This window comes from Bufo bufo, chromosome 6 (genome assembly GCF_905171765.1).
Source record: "Bufo bufo chromosome 6, aBufBuf1.1, whole genome shotgun sequence".
Classification (NCBI taxonomy): Eukaryota; Metazoa; Chordata; class Amphibia; order Anura; family Bufonidae; genus Bufo; species Bufo bufo.
The window spans coordinates 397,546,791-397,566,951 of NC_053394.1; the positions used below are offsets into that span (position 1 = coordinate 397,546,791).

A 20,161-nucleotide genomic window follows, 5' to 3' on the forward strand; every position below is an offset into this window, starting at 1 on the left:
TAACAACACACACACAAACATTAAACAAAATAGATTAAATATACCCATGCGAAGCAGGGTCCTTCTGCTATTAACTCATAAACCAGACTTATTTTTGGTCTACAAAGCTGTATCAGGGCTTGTTTTTCGCTGATAGTTTTTATTGGTACCATTTTTAGGGTACATATAACTTTTTGATCACTGTTATTCCATTTTTTGGGGGCAGAAAAGATGACAAAAAAATGGCGAACTGTGTTTTTATTGTTTTTTCCCATAATGGTGTGAACGGTGCAGGAATATTTTAAAATATTTTTAGTAGTTCAGACATGTTCGGTTCCGGAGATATCCGAAATTGTGAGGAAGATAAATTATTATTTACTGGCAGCCCTGATTGTCATTTGATTCACCTTTTGGCATGCACATCAGTGTACATGTAAAATATGTTCCCACCCCCCCAGCCATCTGTTTGTCAGCTAGCAAGGAAGAAAGCCCCAGGGGATTCCAGGAGGCCCCAGTTGGAGAATGTCACACATCCATCAGTCAGTTTGGAAGCAAGCTAAATCCTGCAGAAACCCCCCCCCCAGCAGGAAGTACCAGCCCTGCCAGGATCAATGCTACCTCCCAGACATGTTGGCACCTACATTTCATAAGGAATTATAAATCGCCGGCCATCGCAGGCGCAAACCGGATACATATTTGTGTCCCGGTGGCCACGATGTACGTGCCTATGGTCTTTGTTTGATGGGGCGATGTCAGGGAAGGGAGATATCCATATCTCCCCACAGAAACCAAATAACGGTACCATGTTTGGACCGTCAGAAAAGGTACCGCAGACACTACCCAGCCTTAACTAGACTTTTATTCCCCACAGGTTATCGATATTCAGCGCTCGACCAGCATAAAGGATCACAGAGCGGGCCGCTAGGGGTGAAACTATTATGTATTTTATGACATGGGTGGATCATAACCGGCTGCAAGGGGTGAAAATGTAAAACGTAAATTTGGGAGAAATCTGCATATGTTATATTTGGAGAATCTGCTTAGATATTGCAATAAGGTATACATAGCTGCAGTAATCCAAATATAGATCACATGTACCTCATTAGATTACAGTTGTGTTCCAAATTATTCAACCCCCAATGCTGTAAAGGGTTTTAGGGAATTTAGTGTCCATTTGTAATTGTGTTCAGAATGAAATCTTACAAAAACTTTTTAAAGAACCAAATGCAACTAAAATGACATCAATTGTTTTTGTAATACAGTATTAAATGTTTTTTTGTGATTTCTTCATTGACACAAATTATTCAACCCCTTAAAGACTACCACTCTTAAGAAAAGAGGTTCATTCAAGTGTTTTCAATCAGGTATTGAAAACACCTGTGAATGTCAAGGAGCAGCAATCAAGCATAATAAGCACCAATTAGGCAGATTTAAAAGGACTGTGATACTCAGCTCCTTCTAGACATGTACTGGTGTGTTTACAAACATGGTGAAGTCAAGAGAATGGTCCAGGAAGACAAGAGAAGAGGTGATTTCTCTTCACAGGAAGGGCAATGGCTATAAGAAGATTGCAAAGATGTTAAACATACCAAGAGACACCATAGGAAGCATCATTCGCAAATTCAAGGCAAAGGGCACTGTTGAAACGCTACCTGGTCGTGGCAGAAAGAAGATGCTGACTTCGACTGCTGTGCGCTACCTGAAGCGCAAAGTGGAGAAAAGTCCCTGTGTGACTGCTGAGGAACTGAAAAAAGATTTGTCAGATGTGGATACTGAAGTTTCAGCTCAGACAATAAGGCGCACACTGCGTAATGAAGGCCTCCATGCCAGAACTCCCAGGCGCACCCCCTTGCTGTCTCCAAAGAATAAGAAGAGTCGACTGCAGTATGCTAAAAGTCATGTGGACAAACCACAAAAGTTTTGGGATAGTGTTCTGTGGACTAATGAAACAAAATTAGAACTGTTTGGGCCCATGGATCAACGCTATGTTTGGAGGAGGAAGAACAAGGCCTATGAAGAAAAGAACACCTTGCCTACTGTGAAGCATGGTGGGGGTTAATCATGCTTTGGGGCTGTTTTGCTTCTACAGGTACAGGGAAGCTTCAGCGTGTGCAAGGTACCAGGAGATATTGGATGAAAATGTGATGCAGTCCGTCACAAACCTGAGGCTTGGGAGATGTTGGACCTTTCAACAGGACAATGATTCCAAGCATACCTCCAAGTCCACTAGAGCATAGTTGCAGATTAAAGGCTGGAACATTTTGAAGTGGCCATCGCAGTCACCAGACTATGTTACTACTATGTAAGAATGGGCGAAGATACCCGTAGATCGCTGCAAGACACTTGTGTCAAGCTATGCTTCACGTTTAAAAGCTGTTATAACTGGAAAAGGAAGTTGTACTAAGTACTAAGATTGAATGTCACTTGGGGGTTGAATAAAACTGATAATGATGTGAGCACAGAAAAGACATTTGTGGTTATTTCATTAATATTAAGGGTGTTCACAGCCTGTAATTATGGGAGGGGCGGAGGCTTATAAATTCTCATGAGCCTCCCCCTCCCATTGCGGGTGCTTGCGGTGCAGTACGGTTCGTCCCACTTCGTCACTTCCGGTTCCCGCCTGGGTAAGTTCCATACCAGCCATCTCCCTACCTGGCCGCAGGTCCACGCACTCCCCCGGGATCGCAGCCGCCGCCGTGCTCTCACCTGCCAGGACTTCCGCCCGCCCCCCCCGACGCCAGGACGATGCTCCAGCCGGCACCGCTTCGGCCGGCCACCACCATTATCCATGCGGGATCCCGATTCCGCGTCGCGGCTCACCGTGCAGTGACACCCACCCCTCATCATCCCTTCCGGCGCGGCGGCTGCCAGCGCTTCCGGGAGTATTCTCAGGGCACATCTGTCACCAGATCCCTTCCTCCGCCTACCCCAGGTCCCACGCTCAGGGTGATCCACCTGGGCCGGAGGCTCCATGACACGTCGGCAGAGAGCAAAAAAATTAAATTTTTTTTTTATCATTTACATTCTTTTCCCATATACTCCAGTCATTCTGTAGCCAGTTGCAAGCAAACCGCCACCGGTTTTCAGCCTTTCAAACCTCCGCCAAGCGATTTTGGAGCCTGAAAATCACCACCCCATCCCAGGTCTGTATTGTGAGCGGTCAGCATCATCATTATTTCATGTCACGGACAGAGTACGGAGGAAGGGGAGGGCAAGAAGGAACGAAAAAAAAAAAAGGGGGGAAAGTTTTTTTTCCCCTCCCTTCACTTCTTGGTTGTCATTTCATACCTGTTTATGTAACTAGGCAATTCAGCGCCTCCGGTACCCAGCGGTGTTACCCAGGCTACCATCTTCTCCGTCAATTCCTCCATCAGCCACGGTAAGTCGCTTATCTCTGATTCGCAGCATCATCTTTACGTGTACCGTACAGCGTTGTATTACGTAGGCCTTCGGTCCGCGTTCCGTTTGTCACCTTTCAGTTCGTGTCTCATGTCGTCCTGTCTCCTTCTCAGCAGCTCCATCATTCTTGTCTCACGCCTGTCCAGCTGTCAGGTCCCCTGGTTCCTTCACGTCTGTCTTGTCATCCTGCCTCCCAGTCCACGTTCACATCTGGTTACGTTACTCTGCCTTCGTCTCCACTTTCACTCTTTTTTTCTTTTTACGCCCCTCGCGCCTCCTGGCCTCCATTCTCCCGTGCTCATCCACGTCTCTCAGACCCCGCCGCCTTCTACTTTCCACGTCTGTCTCATTTTTCGCTCTTTCTTCTCTTACGTTCCACGCCGACTTACGTTACTCTGTCCTCCATGTTCCTTTCCGTTTACTTTTCACGCCTGTTTACGTCATTCAGGCCTCCTTTCCGTTTATGTTGCACGCCTATTTACGTTACTCAGGCCTCCCTTTCATACATGTTTCCACGCCTGTTTACATTACTCAGGCCTTCTTTTCGTACATGTTTTAAGCCTGTTTACGTTACTCAGGCCTCCTTTTCGTACATGTTCACGCCTGTTACGTTACCCAGGCCTCCTTTCCGTCCATGTTTCACTCCTGTCACTTCACCCAGGCTCTATGTCTTTCACGTACCTCACCTGTCACGTCATCCAGCCTCGCCTTCACGCTCCACGCCTGTTTTCGTTATTCAGGCCCTCCGTTTTTCAATCCATGCCTGTCCACGTCACTCAGGCCCTTAATTTTCACATCATCTCTTTACTAGGCCTCCTTGTCTAGGTTGTCCTTCCGGTCCACGGTCCAGGTCTCGCCCGGTCACGTCCCGCAGGCTTCGTGTACCTCCTTTCTTTTCATAGGATACAGGTTCGTCCTGTTCACGCTGTCAGGGGAAGCCTCTCCAACAGGGCACGGCGCACCCACCCCTTTTACTTTGCCTTTACCTTAGGCCCAGCCTATTTACTTGTCATGATTTCTTCAAGCTCGTTCGCGGTCCATTCCTACGGAACAGGAATTCCCCGAGTCGGTTCACAAATTCAGGAGCTCCAAACCATCAGGTACGTTAGTCTCTTAAACCCCCGGGCACAAGCGGCGACATAGCCCCATCACGCCTCAGAGCCTTGCCTCAGAGCACGCCAGCGCTACTTCTCTCAGGAATTGTACCGTGCCTAAACTGATCGCCGAGCTCAATAGAAGGAGGATACCTTATCCGGCCTCCACCAGAAAGGCGGAATTATTCAGACTGTTGATGTCCGGCTCGTCATCCCCACCCAGGGAGAATGTGTCAATGTCCACCATACAACTGTAATTGACCCAGTTACATGCCACCATCAACAGCCTGTCTTTTTCGGTTCTGGACGTTCAAAACAGGTGGAATCCAGGCACTTGGCAGTCGACCCACCCGAGTGTCCTTCCGTTCCAGCTCCCTCACCTCAGCCAACCTCCCCAGGTAGGGTCTCCAACCTCTCCGAGATAGCTTCAGCTCATTTCATCACAGATAGCATAAAAAAAAGACATTCTGGAGGGCAAAGATGTTAATTTAGCCGCCATCTTGATAGCTACCCACGACACCGTAGAGAACAAAACAATAGCTTGCAAAAATATCTCCATCGTTCTAAAATCCAGGGACGCCCGGTTGAACAAAAAACTAAACCATTCCCGAGTTTGTCCTGGCTTTTAGCCTCTTCAGGGACATAGTCTGCACCGCCCACCCTGAAAGAAGAGAGTAGTTGGACTTGTACATGTACAGAGTCACCGACCTGGGGTATAAATACGGCGGATTTGCATTTTACGATTATCACCGCTCCTTCTCGGCCAAAGCTGCCGCAGCGCTGGCTCGGTTCCATCGGGTTACCAACTGGGCGTGTCTGGACATGGAACTTTTCTGCCGCCATTTCGCCAGTTTAAAAGCCCCAGCTTGCAGCTCCTGCCAGTCCATTCTCCACACCTCCAATTGGTGTCCCTCCGTTGGTCAACCGATGGCTCCCAGCAGGCCTTCGGCCGGCCCCTCCGGCACTCAGCAGAGGCACAGCAACACCGACAAATTGGGTCGCCCCATCATTTTCTTAGGCAATAGTCAAATTTGAAACAACTACAACCTAGCCTCCTGCAACTATAATCAGTGCAGGGCACTACACGTCTGCTCCTCCTGCTTTCGGGCTCACCCCACCTCAGTATGCCCGCAGAGAACGGCCAAGCACAAATGACTAAGCGGGGTCAATGTGGAGCTTCTGGGCAGGCTGCTCCAGGATCACCACAGCCCCGACCTTGTCGAATTCTTGCTCACAGGTTTCAGTAAGGGCTTTCACACGGGTCTCATTGCCCTTCCTCAGTCCACCTGGGAGGGTTCCAATTTACTGTCCGTGGTCCAGGATGCCGACGCGGTGGATTCCCTCATTCAGTCGGAAGTAGAGAAGGGTTTCCTTATCGGCCCCTTCCCTCACGTTCCTTTCGACTCCTGGACGATCAACCCCGTCGGCATTGTAACCAAAAAGTTCACAAATAAAAAACGATTGATTTACGACCTGTCAGTGCCTCATGGTTCGCATATTCCCAGCCTAAACTCCTTGATTCCATCGGAAGAATTCCCCATGAAATATTCTTCACTCCAGGAGGCCATTTCTCTCATTCTGTTAGTGGGCAAAGGAGCATGGTTGTCTAAAGCAGACATCGCTGACGCGTTTAAACTGTTGCCCATTGACCCTCAGCTTTGGAAATTCCACGGCATCAAATGGCAGGACCGTTATTATTTTGCTACCCGTTTAACATTCAGTTCAAAGAGCAGTCCCTGGCTATTTGACCGGTTCGCCCAAGCCCTCCACTGGATCTTGGTCAATCGCTGCAAATGTCCTATGGCGCTACATTACCTCGACGATTTCCTCCTGATCGAACAACCCAGTGTTAAACCGTGCAAACTTAATAATTTCCTGAGCATTCTCAAAGATCTCCAGGTTCCGGTAGCCCCAACCAAAATCGAGGGACCCGCCACGGTAGTCACCTTTCTCGGTATCGTGCTCGATACTGAGAAAATGGAAGCTAGACTGCCAGCCGACAAGCTTCTCAAAATCAGAACAATCATTGCGCAGTTCACAGGGTCCCAGGTCCTCACCAAACGAGAGCTGCAGGTCACTCCTTGGCATGTTAAATTTCGCTACCAGGATCATGCCTCAAGGGAAAGCTTTCATGTCTGGGCTCCTAGATTTATTGCCGTCAGCTCCCGAGCAGGACTCCACAGTGTTCTTAGATGCCCAGGCAATGGCTGATTTGGCCCTGTGGAATTCCTTCCTCGCCCATTGAAACGGGATTTCTTTGTTTATCCCCAAATGGAGTCCTGATTTCCCCATGGTTTTATCAGATGCCGCAGCATCCAGAGGTTTTTGCGGCCATATACAACAAGCAGTGGTTTGCAGCACCGTGGCCCACTGAAATTTCTTCCTTACCCGAGTCCCTTAGGTCTTCTCCCCTGCTGGAGATCTATCCCATAGTGGCGGCGGCTCAGGTCTGGGGTAACCAATGGGCAGATTCCCCAGTTGCATTCATCACCGATAACCAAACAGTGGTGGATATCCTCAGTAAAGGGCGCTCCAAATGTCCTCACATCATGTCCTTTGTACGCAAGCTAGTATGGCTATCCTTACATCACAATTTCCATATCTCAGCCAGGCATATCCAGGGCATTCGAAATCCCGCTGCCGACGCATTGTCCCGTTTTAACCTTCATAATTTCTTCCAGATCATGCCAGAGGCGGAATCAATGAGTCTATCGCCTCCGGATTACCACACCCTCCGCATGGATTAGGACATTTCATTTCCACAGCCAAGTCCCTCATGTATAGCTCACTTTCCGCCAACACGGCCAGGAATTACAGGACCGGTTGGAACATCTACAAACAGTTTTTCTGTCTTCATCCTAGAACCAACACAGATAAGTCCACATATTTAATAGCCTTTCTAGCATATTGTCACACGCACCTCAAGCTATCCTATAACTCCATAAAGCTGTATTTGACAGGGGTTCAGCACCACTCCATGCTGAGGGACCCAGGCAGCAAGTCAGTCTTCACTTCCCCAGTAGTCAAAGCCACCCTTAGTGGCATCCTCAAGAACAGCCAGAGCAGCGCGCCCAGCAGACAACCGGTCTCCGGGGAGCTGTTCAGAAAGCTCTCAGACTCATTAGACGGCAGTCCTTTTGGCCTTCTTCCCTCCATGGTCATTAAAGCTGCCATGTATCTGAGCTTTTATGGTTTTCTGCGCCCAGGAGAATTCACCGTAGTATCATCCAAAATCAAAAGGTTTAACCAAAAGCCAGCTAGTCCTTAATCCTGATCACGTACTAAATCTGCCATCCACTAAAACATCGCAATCCGGGCCGCCCGTTCAAATCAAATACTTCCAAACTTTAAACAAGTGGTGTCCGATCCAGGTTCTTAACAAACTATTGGTCCTACTGGCTCACTCCTCCGCGAACGAACCACTACTACCGTTCAAAGGAACATTTCTCACCACGGCCCGGTTCATCTCCCATATTCGCATCCTGGCCAAGGGGCTGGGCCACGATCCTAGAGCCATATCCGGACACTCCTTCCGCATAGGTGCCGCTTCGGCAGTTTTGAAACAAAATGTCCCATGCCACATTATCCACAAAATGGGCCGCTGGCAGTCATCCTGCTTCACCCGATACATTCCTAATCCACACAAGGAAATCTCTGACGCTTTCTGTAACCTCGTGTTGTAACCTCGTAATAATTATATATATTTTTTTAAATAAATAAAAAACGCTAATTCCAACCTAACTGTCTCCTTTGCCCCCTTATAGGCCTACCCTCGGACATGGCTTCGGGCACACCTCAGGCCAGCTATACCAGGTCACTCACGGCCATGTAGTTACCTCACGTCCTCTCAATATCCGTAGCCACGACCACAAATATTAAGGCTGTTCACAGCCTGTAATTGTGGGAGGGGCGGAGGCTTATAAATTCTCATGAGCCTCCCCCTCCCATTGCGGGTGCTTGCGGTGCCCCATCCTCTTCCCTCCCTTCTTCTTTCAGCTTCACCCGGGTAGGCCCCCTTATAGGCCTACCCTCGGACATGGCTTCGGGCACACCTCAGGCCAGCTATACCAGGTCACTCACGGCCATGTCGTTACCTCACGTCCTCTCAATATCCGTAGCCACGACCACAATAAATGTTATGTTATATTTGTCTGACTTACAAGTGCCTCTTTGATTTAATTGTAAACAAGATGATTGAAATGATCAAAATCAATGTCAAACTGGCCAAAACACTCAATTTCAGTGGGGGTTGAATAATTTTGAAAACAACTGTATATGTATTTCATTTAATGTAACCAGTATTCAGACTATATACTTTGACATATACATGGTTAAACTAGTTTCAGATGCTCCAAACCCTATCACTTACTAGGTGGTAATTAACACTTTATTGTACAGTGATGGCCAAAAGTTTTGAGAATGACACAAATATTAGTTTTCACAAAGTTTGCTGCTAAACTGCTTTTAGATCTTTGTTTCAGTTGTTGCTGTGATGTAGTGAAATATAATTACACGCACTTCATACGTTTCAAAGGCTTTTATCGACAATTACATGACATTTATGCAAAGAGTCAGTATTTGCAGTGTTGGCCCTTCTTTTTCAGGACCTCTGCAATTCGACTGGGCATGCTCTCAATCAACTTCTGGGCCAATTCCTTACTGATAGCAACCCATTCTTTCATAATCACTTCTTGGAGTTTGTCAGAATTAGTGGGTTTTTGTTTGTCCACCCGCCTCTTGAGGATTGACCACAAGTTCTCAATGGGATTAAGATCTGGGGAGTTTCCAGGCCATGGACCCACAATGTCAACGTTTTGGTCCCCGAGCCACTTAGTTATCACTTTTGCCTTATGGCATGGTGCTCCATCGTGCTGGAAAATGCATTGTTCTTCACCAAACTGTTGTTGGATTGTTGGAAGAAGTTGCTGTTGGAGGGTGTTTTGGTACCATTCTTTATTCATGGCTGTGTTTTTGGGCAAAATTGTGAGTGAGCCCACTCCCTTGGATGATAAGCAACCCCACACATTAATGGTCTCAGGATGCTTTACTGTTGGCATGACACAGGACTGATGGTAGCGCTCACCTTTTCTTCTCCGGACAAGCCTTTTTCCAGATGCCCCAAACAATCGGAATGAGGCTTCATCGGAGAATATGACTTTGCCCCAGTCCTCAGCAGTCCATTCACCATACTTTCTGCAGAAGATCAATCTGTCCCTGATGGGTTTTTTTGGAGAGAAGTGGCTTCTTTGCTGGCCTTCTTGACACCAGGCCATCTTCCAAAAGTCTTCGCCTCACTGTGCGTGCAGATGCGCTCACACCTGCCTGCTGCCATTCCTGAGCAAGCTCTGCACTGGTGGCACTCCGATCCCGCAGCTGAATCCTCTTTAGGAGACGATCCTGGCAGTTGCTGGACTTTGTTGGACGCCCTGAAGCCTTCTTAACAAGAATTGAACCTCTTTCCTTGAAGTTCTTGATGATCCTATAAATTGTTGATTGAGGTGCAATCTTAGTAGCCACAATATCCTTGCCTGTGAAGCCATTTTTATGCAACGCAATGATGGCTGCACGCGTTTCTTTGCAGGTCACCATGGTTAACAATGGAAGAACAATGATTTCAAGCATCACCCTCCTTTTAACATGTCAAGTCTGCCATTTTAACCCAATCAGCCTGACATAATGATCTCCAGCCTTGTGCTCGTCAACATTCTCACCTGAGTTAACAAGACGATTACTGAAATGATCTCAGCAGGTCCTTTAATGACAGCAATGAAATGCAGTGGAAAGTTTTTTTTGGGATTAAGTTAATTTTCATGGCAAAGAAGGACTATGCAATTCATCTGATCACTCTTCATAACATTCTGGAGTATATGCAAATTGCTATTATAAAAACTTAAGCAGCAACTTTTGAAATTTCCAATATTTATCTAATTCTCAAAACTTTTGGCCACGACTGTACATAGATTTAGCATCTATTGGTTATGAGATTGGGGGGCACTATATAGACAAATGTTCCATTACTAATGAACCAGCATTGTGCCTATTATCATTGTTTTTGATAAATATAGACGTGTATTATATGGTTGATATTAAATAAGTACCTAGCACTAATAGAATTCCCCATTATGGACTCTGTGGACTTCTCACTCCATATAGATACTTGTTATTTAGCACCGACCTTTTAGGACTGTAATATGTTTGAATATATGTATCTAGCTTGATTGTTTCAGTAGTTCTAATCCAGCTCATGTTAATTATTTTGTTATAGATAAAAATGTGACCGCAGCTGAAGGTCCTATGTGACCAAAACGTCTGGTCTAAGAATACTGTTCATACTCACTAATATAAATATTGGGCAAATGGATGAAACTACTATATGATTTGAATGAATAAATCCTTTTGAAATTGCAACACTGAAAACTGTGTGCCTCAACTTTACTACGTGTATACTGGCTGCTTGCAGCCCTTAGTTGGCACCAGAACCTACTAAGTAGAGTGCGGTTCTCCATCCTCTGAAAAATTCCTGGACTCTAGTTGTAGCCGCAACCCAGGCGGATCAATTAGGCCTGGAACCATCTTTCTGCGACATTCTGGTCTAGGGTTATGAGCCCCTAAGGGGTTTTATGGGTAATTTGCTCCCAGCACCAGAGAAGGAGGGGTGGACCCTACCCATAGGGGGGGGAGGGAGCGGCCGGCTACAGGTCATAAGCCCATACAAGCCAGCGGGCGGTGTCTTTCTCTGAAAGGGGGCCACATTGTGCAAATGTGTTTGGAGAGACCTGGAAACCGCTGACATCACCACCCCCATGTGACTGAAGCCAAGGGCTATTCCACCCTTATGACCCAAAGGAACTTTCATCTACCCGGTAACTGACTTTTACTCTGCTTTAGGCTACTTTCACACTTGCGTTAGGAGCGGATCCGTCTGGTGTCTGCACAGACGGATCCGCTCCTATAATGCAAACGCTTGCATCCGTTCAGAACGGATCCGTTTGCATAACTGTTTATTTCAGATCTGATTTTTCACTTCGGAAAACTCAGATCCGACAGTATATTCTAAACACAGAAGCGTTTGGGGACGCTTCAAGTTAGAATATACTGAGAACTGTGTACATGACTGCCCCCTGCTGCCTGGCAGATGCTGCCAGGCAGCAGGGGGCAGACCCCCTCACCCCTGTATTTAACTCATTGGTGGCCAGTGCGGGCCCCCCCTCCCTCCCCAGTATTAATTGTAACCAGTGCGGCCCCCCTCCCTCTATATTCATCGGTGGCCAGTGCGGATTCCTAGTATTAAATATGACCAGTGCGGCCTCCCCCTCCCTCCCTCCCCAGACCAGTGCGGCCTCCCCCTCCCTCCCCAGTATTAAATATGACCAGTGCGGCCTCCCCCTCCCTCTATATTCATTGGTGTCCCGGCCAGTGCGGATTCCAAGTATTGTGACTAGTGCAGCCTCCCCCCCCCCCCCCCCCCCCTAATTAAAATCACCCCCCCATCATTGGTGGCAGCGGAGAGTACCGATCGGAGTCCCAGTTTAAATCGCTGGGGCTCCGATCGGTTACCATGGCAGCCAAGACGCTATTGCAGTCTTGGCTGCCATGGTTACTTAGCAACAAATACAAGCATTATACTTACCTGAAGAGCTGCGATGTCTGTGTCCGGCCGGGAGCTCCTCCTACTTGTAAGTGAAAGGTCTGTGCTATAGGCAATGCGCCGCACAGACCTTTCACTTACCAGTAGGAGGAGCTCCCGGCCGGACACAGACATCGCAGCTCTTCAGGTAAGTATAATGCTTGTATTTGTTGCTAAGTAACCATGGCAGCCAAGACTGCAATAGTGTCTTGGCTGCCATGGTAACCGATCGGAGCCCCAGCGATTTAAACTGGGACTCCGATCGGTACTCTCCGCTGCCACCAATGATGGGGGGGTGATTTTAATTAGGGGGGGGGGTGGGAAGAGGGGAGGCCGCACTGGTCACAATACTTGGAATCCGCACTGGCCGGGACACCAATGAATATAGAGGGAGGGGGAGGCCGCACTGGTCATATTTAATACTGGGGAGGGAGGGAGGGAGGGGGAGGCCGCACTGGTCATATTTAATACTGGGAATCCGCACTGGCCACCGATGAATATAGAGGGAGGGGGGCCGCACTGGTTACAATTAATACTGGGGAGGGAGGGGGGGGGCCCGCACTGGCCACCAATAAGTTAAATACAGGAGGGGGGGGGGGGTCTGCCCCCTGCTGCCTGGCAGCAACTGCCAGGCAGCAGGGGGCAGTCATGTACACAGTTCTCAGTATATTCTAACTTGAAGCGTCCCCATCACCATGGGAACGCCTCTGTGTTAGAATATACTGTCGGATCTGAGTTTCACGATGTAACTCAAATCCGATGGTATATTCTAACATAGAGGCGTTCCCATGGTGATGGGGACGCTTCAAGTTAAAATATACCATCGGATTGGAGAAAACTCCGATCTGATGGTATATTAATAGGGACTCCTGACTTTACATTGAAAGTCAATGGGGGACGGATCCGTTTGAAATTGCACCATATTGTGTCAACGTCAAACGGATCCGTCCCCATTGACTTGCATTGTAAGTCTTGACGGATCCGTTTGGCTCCGCACGGCCAGGCGGACACGAAAACGCTGCAAGCTGCGTTCGGGTGTCCGCCTGCTGAGCGGAACGGAGGTCAAACGGTGCCAAACTGATGCATTCTGAGCGGAGCCGCATCCACTCAGAATGCATTGGGGCAGTACGGATCCGTTCGGGGCCGCTTGTGAGAGCCTTCAAACGGAACTCACAAGCGGAGCCCCGAACGCTAGTGTGGAAGTAGCCTAACCCTCTTGTACCCAAATAATCTGTATCTGTAACCTCAGAAAACTGTATATATTCTCTGTGTATGTTGTGTTAAATCTAGTGTGCCCTTACGGCGATTAAATATATAATTTAATCTTGTGCTATCTTGAATCTCGATCACGAATCCCCACGTTCGTGTTTTGGCCTAGATATAAGCTTCCGTGGGTTGGTTTCTCACACTATATAATCCCTTTAGCGGACTGTGCTTATATCAAACGAGAAGCTGGTGGCAGATTTCCTGGGCTGAGACAGCGCTGTTTTCACTGCGGCAGTGAAAAGGCTCTCTCAGCTTGTTGCCTCTCTGTGCCCGTGTGGACAGGAGGTGTGTGTACACTGTACCAACCTGACCTTACCTGCTCCTCTGGAGGGCGTAACGTCACGTTTTTGGTAACCCGTGACTATACCGCGTCTCGTGAGTTCGATGTAGGTGACGTCAAGCGGGCACGAGGTGCGGTATTCGTCACAGATATGTTTTTTTTTTTATATGTAACATTCTGAAAGGACGGTGATTCACCCTAATAGAGATCTATGAATGGGATTCTGACATGCTCCCTGCTGAGCTGTGCCTCGTGAACAGCTTAGCAGGAAGCTTACCATGGCACATCTGGGAACCTTCAGCAACGCCCAGGCAGTCATGGTAACCGAGCAGAGGCCCGCAATTTCACTGTGGGGGCACTAACCTCATAGATGCCAAGTGCAGCATCTGAGGGGTTAATTGACTGTTTTCAGCATAATTGCAGTTCCCAGTCATTGCGGCCGGGTGCCTGATGTATTACAAATGCCACGTATGGAGCAGTCCGCTCTATACAATTCCCGGCGCATAATGCCGTACATGTACAGCATTATGCGTTAAAGCCGTAATGGGAGGAACATGGTGTTATTAAATTTAAGCCTCCTTGTGCCTCACACACGTGGCCCGCAACATAAAGCACATACCTATAAAAACTGCAGGAAACCTCCTGAAGCAAGAGCTTCCTGGATGCTAAAAAGTTAAAGGACCTTTTGTGATGTTATCACCATGTGACCAGTAACAAGTGGATGTTATTTGTTACACTAGGGGTAGGCAACCTACGGCACTCCAGCATGCCTACTTGCTCTTCTTTTCGAAGAAATCACATAGAAATTAATGGAGCATGCTGGGAATTGTAGTTTCACAACAGCTGGAGAAGGTTGCTAATCCCTATGTGATGACATCAAAGGTCCTTTACCTTATCAGCATCCAGGCAGATCTTGCTGCAAATTAAAGGCTATGTACACCTTTGGAGTTAATTTTTTTATGATTGCATTTTACTTATTTTTGTTTAAAAATCATATTTTCAATTTGCCATTATTAAAAATATTGAGCTGTTCAGTCACAAAGGGTTAACTGTTTTTCTAACTATGTGACTAGTACTTTCACTTTGTGCTGGTCATCTAATTACTAATGTTGATCGAGCACTTTAGTGCTCAAGCCGAACACATCGGGATGCTCAGAAGTCAATGGGAGAACCAGAGCATTAAACCAGGCACCCTCTGCTCTGAAGAGGGGGGGTGCCTGGTTCATAGGAAAAAGGTCAAAAATGGATGGAAACACCACCAAAATGGTTCGGGAACAGCATAGGAAGGATGTCTGTATGTATCTTGGACTCCCAGGTCGCTGCTGTCCGAATAGTATGCCACTTTTACAGACTGACAAGAAAACGCACAAAACCCGAATATAAAATTTGATTTTAGAGGAAAAATTGTTAGGAAACATTCTTTCCTGTATATTTACTTGTATATAAAGTGCAAGTGCTGCCAAAAATTACAAGGAAGAGGCACTCTGATACAACCTGTATATCACATAAAGGAGAGCATCATACACATTGTGGTACAATTGTTCAGGCAGTGGGACTTCTACACTCATAAAGCCTAAGTATGCACTAAGTGAAAGGGTTGCCATAAATTACAAGGAATCGGCACTCCAATATACCCTTTGTAACACATAAAGGAGGGCATCATACACACCCTTGAAAAATTATGATTGATGGCCTGCTGGTGACCCTCAAAAACATTTGGAGCAAGGGCCTGCTGATCTGACCATCTAAAACATTATGGGTAACCTGGGGTCGATCGCACGTCCCCGTGACGGCGACGATCCATTCGGATGTCTGGCCTATCAACTTTCAATGTTATTGTCAGCGCAAACCATCGTGATTACGGGTAACGGGGAATCTAGGTTTGATTCCGGAGAGGGAGCCTGAGGCATCATGCGCGCAAATTACCTATTATTATAATTAGGTATAATTAGGTGCGGGCCTGCTGGTGAGCTGACCCAGTAAAAGATTGTAGGTGAGGGTCTGCAGGTTAGCTGACGCTGTAAAAAATTATATGCGAGGGCCTGCTGGTGAGCGGACGCTGTAAAAAATTATATGCGAGGGCCTGCTGGTGAGCTGACCCTGTAAAACATTGTAGGTGAGGGCCTGCTGGTGAGCTGACTCTCTATAAAAATTTTATACGAGGGCCTGCTGGTGAGCTGACCCTGTAAAACATAATATGCAAAGGGCATATATGCGATTGCATTATATGCGACGAATAAGCATGTATTGATATGATGGAACAGGAGAAGGAGGATGAGAAAAGGAAGATTCAACCATATACCCTTGTTTGTGGTGGAAGGGGTGCATGGGAATACAGTGTATTCAGTACATTATAAACACATTTATATTGCCTTTATGTTCATCAGCTTTCCTCTGGTGGAGTCGAGAAGTCATGGTCAATCCAGGCCTTGTTCATTTTTATAAGAGTCAGCATTTTCTGTTGACAGGCGGATATGCTTATCTGTTATAATGCCACCAGCAGCACTAAATACCCGCTCAGACAAAACGCTGGCGGCAGGGCAGGCCAGCACCTCCAAGGTGTAGAGCGCCAGTTCGTGCCACGTGTCCAGCTTGGATACCCAAAAGTTGTAAGGCTGATCATTGAGGACGCTGACACAGTCTGCTATGTACTCCTTCACCATCTTCCAAAAATTTTCCCTCCTTGTGACACTAGGCCGTGCATCAGGTCGAGGGAGCTGGCGGGGTGTCATGAAACTGTCCCAAGCTTTGGAGAGTGTTGCCCTGTCTCTGTTGGAACGGTTGTGTGTTCCCCTTTTCTCCCCTCCTCAGTTGGCGAAGAAACTACGGACTCTGCCGCCAGCGTTGTCAGATGGAAATCTTTGGAGCAATTTTTCAACAAGGATCTTCTGGTATTGCGCCGTTTTGCTGATCCTCTCCACCAGAGGAATGAGAGATGAGAAGTTCTCTTTGTAGCGGGGGTCGAGAAGGGTGAACAACCAGTAATCCGTGTTGTCTAAAATGCGTATAATGCGCGGGTAGCGGGAAAGGCAGCCTAACATGAAGTCAGCCATGTGAGCCAGAGTACCAACAGGCAAAACTTCGCTGTTGTCATCAGGAGGATCACTCTCAATCTCCTCATCCTCTTCTTCTGCCCACCCAGCGTAGGCAACCGTCTCCTGCTCCTCCTCTTCATCATCCATTTCGCACTGAGAAGACTAACTGAGGGTGGTCTGACTATCACCCTGTGTAATGTCTTCCCCCATTTTCACCTCTTCCACATGCAAAGCGTCGTCCTTAATTGTGAGCAGCGAGGGTTTGAGTAGACACAGAAGTGGGATGGTTACGATGATAATAGCGTTATCGCCGCTCACCATCTGTGTTGATTCCTCAATTTTTCTTAAAACCTCACAGAGTTCAGACATCCATGCACACTCCTCGCTTGTGAATAGCGGAAGCTGACTGGAAATGCGACGACCATGTTGCAGCTGGTATTCCACTACTGCCCTCTGCTGCTCACAAAGCCTGGCTAACATGTGGAACGTACAGTTCCAGCGCGTGCTCACGTCGGACAACAGTCAGTGAACTGGAAGCCGCAATCGCTGCTGTAGCGTTGACAGACCGGCTGAAGCTGTCGATGACTTGCGGAAATGTGCCTACACACGGCGCACCTTCACCAGTAGCTCAGGCAAATTGGGGTAGGTTTTGAGAAACCGCTGAACCACAAGGTTGAACACGTGGGCTAGGCATGGGATGGGTCTGAGCTTGACGAGCTCCAAAGCCGCCACCCAATTACGGCCATCATCATACACAATCATGCCTGGTTGTAGGTTGAGTGGCGAGAGCCACAGCTCTGCAGCAGTGTGCTGTTTGTCCCCTTAGCATATCAGCTTCAGCGCTACCTGTTTCTCCACTGCAGTGCTACACTGCTTCCAGCTACCGACTGATGACTGACTGGTGCTGCAGGCGGATAATTCGGAGGTAGAAGTGGAGGAGGAGAAGTCCGGGTTGGAGCCACTAACGTAGGTGCTGGCGGAAACCCTGATCGATGTAGGGCCCGCAATCCTTGGCGTCGGTAGCACCTGTGCCATTCCAGGGTACGACTCGCTCACGGCCTCCACAACATTCACCCAGTGTTCCGTCAGGGAAATGTAGCGTCCCTGGCCGAATGCACTTGTCCGTGTGTCCGTGGTTAAGTGGACCTTCCCAGTAACTGCGTTGGTCAAGGCACGTGTGATGTTACGGGACACATGTTGGTGTAAGGCGGGCACGGCACACCTTGAAAAATAGTGGCGGCTGGGAACTGCGTAACGCGGGATGGCCGCTGACATCAGGCTGCGGAAGGCCTCAGTGTCCACAAATCTAAATGGCAACATTTCCAGGGCCAGTAATTTGGAAAGCTGCGCATTTAGTGCTATGGCCTGTGGGTGGCTGGGTATTTTCGCTTGCGTTGAAAGGCCTGGGTTAAGGACATTTGGACGCTGCGCTGGTACATGGAAGTGGATGTGGTCGCTGATTGTGCTTGCGAAAGTCCAGGTGCAGGGCGGGAGGCATCCGGGCCTGCACCCTCGACAGGGGATTGGTCAGCACATAACATAGGGGAAGAGGAGGCAGTGGTATGACCCGCAGACACAGATTGTGGACCCAAGCATTCATCCCACTTATTACAGTGCTTGTATGCCATGTGGGGGATCATGCTGGTGGTGGTGAGGTTACTAGTGGTCACGCCCTGGCTCATTTTTGTATGGCACAGGTTGCAAACTACTATTCTTTTGTTGTCCGCACTGTCCTCAAAAAAGAGCCATACTGCGGAACATCTACCCCTTGGCAAGAGAGATTTCCGCAAGGGGGTGGACAGTGGAACAGTTGCGGATCTGTTTGGCCCACCTTCTCCCTTTTGGCACCCCACTGCCTCTTCCAGCCTGTTGCGGTGCTGCAGATCTCTCCCCCTCTGTACTGCTGTCCTCGCTCGGCTTTCCACCTTCCCAGGTTGGGTCAGTGACCTCATAGTCCACCACCTCCTCTTCCTCACTCTGATCATCCTCCTGATTTGTTGACCTAACCACAACCTCAGTGATTGACAACTGTGTCTCATCCTCTTCATCAGCCTCTTGAGACAGTAATTGCAGTTGACTCATTGGCAACTGTGTCTCATCATAATCCACCTCATTAAACACTAATTGCCATTCCACACAGTCATGTTCTTGCGACTGTGGATGCTCAAGAGGTTGGGTATCAGGGCACAAGATGTCATGTCCCTCTTCAAGCGTGCATGTCCCTCTTCAAGTAATGGCGATGAAAAGCGGTCCTGGGAATATCCGAGTGTGGGATTACTTGTTTCGCTAGACTGTAAATGGTGAGAGGAAGGAAGATCAGGGTGTGTTGACCAGACTCCTGGCTACTGAGACTGGACTTGGTGGAAGACAGGGTGGTGCTTAACCGACTGGAAGCATTATCTGCTGCAATCCAACCGACCACCTGCTCGCACTGGGCTGACTTCAAGAGTGGTGTCCTGCGCCGCCCTGCAAATTGGGACATGAAGCAAGATACCTTGGATGATTGTTTTTCTTGTGCTCTGGCAGCAGGCACATTTTCTCCGTGCCCAGGGCCACGGCCTCTGTGTGCACCATCAGCATCTCGGCCACTTCCCCGTCCCTTACTGCGAGTCTTCTTTTTAAATGTGATATATGCTTGAAAGAATGTCACACGTACAGTAGCGTAGGATTAGGAAGTGCATGTGCAAAAAAATTTACAAAAAGGTATTTGTGATGAGGAAACGTTATACAGGAGATATCCCGCAGGTAATGTCACTGTTTGCAGTGTCTACAGAAAAAGTGCAATGGATGTCACTGATATTTTAGGGATGCGCACACTTTAAACAGGAGATGTGGCACGGATAATTTAACTGTCCGCATCAGCCTATTACACGGTATTTAGGGCAGGATCCTTACAAGGACTTTTGAGTTTCTGAAACGTTTTTGTACCAAAAAAATATTCAGTTACACTATACTATTATCCTATACTCTCTGTCCCTTCCTATGCTCAGCTCTCCCTAACCGAATGAGCCGAACACGTGTCATCGGGTGATATATAGCACCTGATGACGCGTTCCGGCCAGCCAATCACTGTAATGCCAGTAGCCAACAGTACTTACCTTAGCAGCCACGAAACGTGCAAGGAGGAGACTCTAGCATTGCGCTCGAGCACATGCGGTACTCGGCATAGCGATGCTCGAGCTGAACTGGTATTCGGACGAGTATGCTCGCTCAACACTACTAATTACCCTTATCTCTAAGCTACTACTACAACTAGGTCATAGACACTTATTTAAGCCACATTCTTATCAGTAAGATAAGGATTGAGCTTTAATTAGTGTTTATAACGTGAGAGAGCTGAGATAAGGAGTCTGTCTGCTCCTCAGATGAGGGAAAAGACTAAAATCCACAGGGTGAAACTACAGCTCTGTACAGAAAAAAGGATTCCATATTGTTAATAAAGACCAATTGAAATTTTTTTTTTTTTAGCTCAAAATAAGTA

At 47.8% G+C, this 20,161-nt stretch overlaps 1 long non-coding RNA gene across 2 annotated transcripts in view; it reads right to left on the bottom strand.

The window, feature by feature from the left end:
- The window catches only part of LOC121004570, a 30,570-nt gene that overhangs the window by 2,517 nt on the left and 7,892 nt on the right, over nt 1–20,161 (bottom strand). The window contains exons 1-2 of one of the 2 annotated variants that reach the window (XR_005779768.1): nt 17,032–17,043; nt 12,191–12,196 (exon numbers count right to left, since the gene is read on the bottom strand). The exons of the other annotated variant lie outside the window; for it this stretch is intronic. This is a non-coding gene — a long non-coding RNA (uncharacterized LOC121004570). Of the gene's footprint in view, nt 1–12,190; nt 12,197–17,031; nt 17,044–20,161 lie in introns of those variants that run through there. 2 annotated transcript variants of the gene reach the window in all.